Source organism: Ailuropoda melanoleuca, chromosome 4 (assembly GCF_002007445.2).
Source record: "Ailuropoda melanoleuca isolate Jingjing chromosome 4, ASM200744v2, whole genome shotgun sequence".
Lineage (NCBI taxonomy): Eukaryota > Metazoa > Chordata > Mammalia > Carnivora > Ursidae > Ailuropoda > Ailuropoda melanoleuca.
Window position 1 is genome coordinate 46443695 of NC_048221.1, and position 4057 is coordinate 46447751.

The window sequence follows — 4057 nt, forward strand, 5'->3', positions numbered from 1 at the left end:
GATGACCAAGAAAAGAAGGAATAATGGTCGTGCCAAAAAAGGCCGCGGCCACGTGCAGCCTATTCACTGCACCAACTGCGCCCGTTGTGCGCCCAAGGACAAGGCCATTAGAGGTTCGTTATTCGGAACATAGTAGAGGCCGCCGCTGTCAGAGATATTTCCGAAGCGAGTGTCATCAACGCCTATGTGCTTCCCAAGCTGTATGTGAAACTACATTATTGAGTTGTGCCATTCATAGCAAGGTAGTCAGGACTCGCTCTCATGAAGCACGGAAAGACCGAACACCCCCACCCTGATTTAGACCCGTGGGTGCTGCCCCACGACCTCCACCAAAGCCCATGTAAGGAGCTAAGTTCTTACTGAAGGGACTGAACAAAAGCTGTTCTCCAGAATAAATAAATAAATAAATGGCAGTTATACTTCAAAAAAAAAAAAAAAGAAAGAAAGTCACATAGGCTTAAACAAGTACCTAAAAGGCACTCAAGAAAGCATCTGTTGATGAATGGAATGTTGGTTGATTAAGTATAGATGAACAACCCTTCACTATAAATATGACCATGAACAAAAATTCCATGCAGCAAGAAAGATGGTCAAATCCTCTGGAGGTTTGCTCATTTTGAGAAGTAATTAACATCACAAAAACTTCCTGTATGGCTACAAGTTATAAGATTAAAATATAAGCATTCTGGAGCCAGACTGACTTAATTCAACAATAGCAGTTTTTCCAGCTGGTGGTTAGGTGTCTGAGCCTCAATCTCCTCATCTAAAACTTGGGGTGCTATCACTTCCAAGGGCTATTATGAGTCTTGAATGTGGAAATGTATGTAAAGTGATGTGCGCAAACACTGGCACATGGGAGTTTCTCAATAAATGTTAGCTTTGCCTGCGGTAGAAGTGATGACATTTTAATAGGATCCTTTGCAATGGCATGGAGCTCTTGAAATAGAACAAATGTAAGTAGCTAATATTTCTATAAAAAGAGTGAGGATTATTGACTCTGGACCTGGCTTAGTTCATGTTTACACATTCACCGCCTTTTCTCTTCCTGTTCCCTTCTTTCACCCAGACCCATGGGTTTCCTTTAAGCAAGTAAAATAATAACTTGAGCGTCTCATTTCACACTGGGGTCCTGTTGGCTCCGTGGGGGTGGTTAGTTACAGCTCTATTTCTCCTTTGTTTGCTCAACTCATCCCTGCAATGTCAGGAAAACAAAGGTCTGGGGAGGGGAGACAAACAAGAGGCACAATGAGGGAAGCTGACCTCAAGTTAATGGAATCCGGGTTCTTTAAGGAGAGCACGTTGCTAGAGAAGCCTGCTGTATTCATTCAGCAGAGAGGCTGTCTAGCCTTTCTTCACGTGTGTTTGATTCTCATTTTCTCATGCCGGAGTGAAGGTCCAGCTCACACAAAGCAGGTCAATTTAGGCGGAGGCTAAGCCTTCCATGCCTTCGACATTTGTCTGGCATGGAGGATGTTTATCTTTACAGAAAAAAATTGGGAGAGAATAATACGTCTAAGGAATCAGTCAACAAATATTTATTGATTGTGTACTCTGTGCTGATTACAATTTAAAGTGTTGGAGGCAGAACAGCAAACATAAAATTGACACGAAACTTTTACTGAATGCTCTTGAATACACTAGGCACTGTGCTCTGGCTTAAATAGTTAATCTTCACAAATATTGTGGAGTAGATTTCATTAGCTCTCATTTGTAGTTGAGAAAGCTAAAAGCAGCTTATATAACTTGCTCAAGGACATATAGTTCACACATGGTCAAGCTGGGATTTCAGACCACAAGTCTGCTTGTACTATAAGCGTCATGTTACAGCCTTGACAATGGGAGTTGGAAAATAGCAGAGATGTAAACCCCACATAAAACCTTGGTGACTAAAAAGACTGACAGAAGCACATTTCACAGAATTCATACTATGTATATATATCTATTATTTATATACACATATACATATGTGCATAAACACACACATATACACACATCACACACACATGCACACACACACACACACAAATATGGATATTCCAGGGTTCAATCTCTTGTCTTTTAAAGGTTTTGTAATACTCAGTTGACACTTCAGCATCTTGCAAAACATATTTGCAAAACAAATAACTCTGAGTGTCACTTTAGTTATTGGTAAAGTGGAATATTTTATCCACTCACAAGATGGATAACAGAAGATGATAATATGTATCAAGTGCCCAATGCAGTGTTCAACACATGGTTGTCAAGTAAAGTTATTTCCCTTCCCTGTGGTTATTATTTTTCAATACGGAGGTGTTTTCCTCTGCTGTATTTAATGCAATCCCTTTATGAACAAGAAATGTGTCCTATAATTATTTATTATCATCCCAGCATTTCTAACCTCTTTCTTCATGCCCTCCTCCTCCAGTGCCTATTCCAGACATTGGGCTACTCTGTAAGGACTGGTTGATTTTTCCATGATGCTAAATACTACTTGACTGCATTTTTACTTTTACCAGGTTTGGTGGAAATAATCTTTTTTTTTTTTTTTCAAATTTCTAAACAGCAGCCTTATATCCTTAAATGTGATATTGACCTTCATGAAGAACTGGCTTAATTATTTTAACCATTAAGGATAATTTCTAAAAATCAATCTTGGTCCCTGAATTTTCTGATCTCCCGTTAGCCACAGAAAATTCGGTATTACCACATTTTCTCCTCTCTCTGTTGTGGAGGCAAATTCCTCTCATACTTGAACCAGTAAGCTCAACCAAGGTTTGAGTGTCATTTCCATGACCAGCCAAATTTTTTTAAGCACTCTATTGGGGTATCATTGAAATGTAAAAAAAAAAAAAAATGTATTTAAGGTATATAGCTACATGAGTTTGGGGCCAACTCTACACCTGTGAAACCATCCCTACCATCAATGCCATAAGCATATTCATCGTCTCTCAAAGTTTCCTCCTTTACTATCGTGTGTGTGTGTGTGTGTGTGTGTGTGTGCATGTGTAGGAACATCTACCACAAGATTGACTCATTTTGCAAATTTTAAGTATACAACACAGTATTATTATCTATAGGCACTAGGTTGTGTAGTAGATCTCCAGAAACCGTTTATCTTGTGTAACTGAAACTTCGTATGCTTTGACCATCACCTCTCCATTTTCCCTTCCCTCCAGCCCCTGGCAACCACCGTTCTATGCTTTTATGAATTTGATAATTTTCACTTTCTTCCCAGGGTATCTTTCTGATCCTCCATGGACCTTCTTTAGGGGGTTCTCCGACCAAATGCTAAATTTTACTACCTGCAGCTGGTAGGATGGATTCATAATGATAAAGCAAATGTCTCTTCTCTTTCCTGAGCATTTAAAGAATAATTCTCTCTCTCCTTTCCTTTTCTTTTTTCCAGTTAAAGTGCAGACTGAGCTTGTCAAGAGGAGTAGGCAGCAGCTTCAAAAGCTGAGTCCCCCTGGGCCTTCAGGAACGTGAGCTTTGCACACTAGGAACTTACATTGTCTTATGAATGCTGATAAGGCCTTTGAATTTCAGAAAACTGGAAACCAAATTTCCCTTAGTTTTCCTTCTTTTTAAAAAACTTTAAAAACTTTCTATTCCTTTTAGTTTTTAACACTCTGCACTACACCAATTGCTATCAGTTTTTTTCTGTAGCCTGCTTACCTAGATAGCACAATGAGATAGACATTTTGAGAAGAACTGAGCCTGGATTCTCAGAGATCTATTTTGTCTCATTTATGAAAGACATGCACCCTTCAACCCTGAGTGTTCCTAAATCTCTAAACAAAGTACAGTCATTCCCAAATATTTCCTTGGTGCCTACCCCTTCATGCATTCTTGGAGTCTTCTGACAATAAAAAAAGAAATAAACAAGCACAGAAACACACAAAAACTCAGATATTGAATTTGGGTGCTTGGAAACTTAATTGAAAGACTTAGAAATAAAATATGTTATATTAAAAAAATCTTAAAAGAAAAGAGTATTCACTTATATCCTTTATTAAATCTAATACTCTTACTCATCTAGTTAATGTGACAAGTAGACTATCACAGCCCTTTTTTCCAA

The 4057-nt window shown here is 38.7% G+C and overlaps 1 pseudogene; it reads left to right on the forward strand.

Annotated features, from left to right (window-relative positions):
• On the forward strand, nt 1–344 carry LOC100470468 (annotated as a pseudogene).
• Nucleotides 345–4057: the final 3713 nt, after the last annotated feature.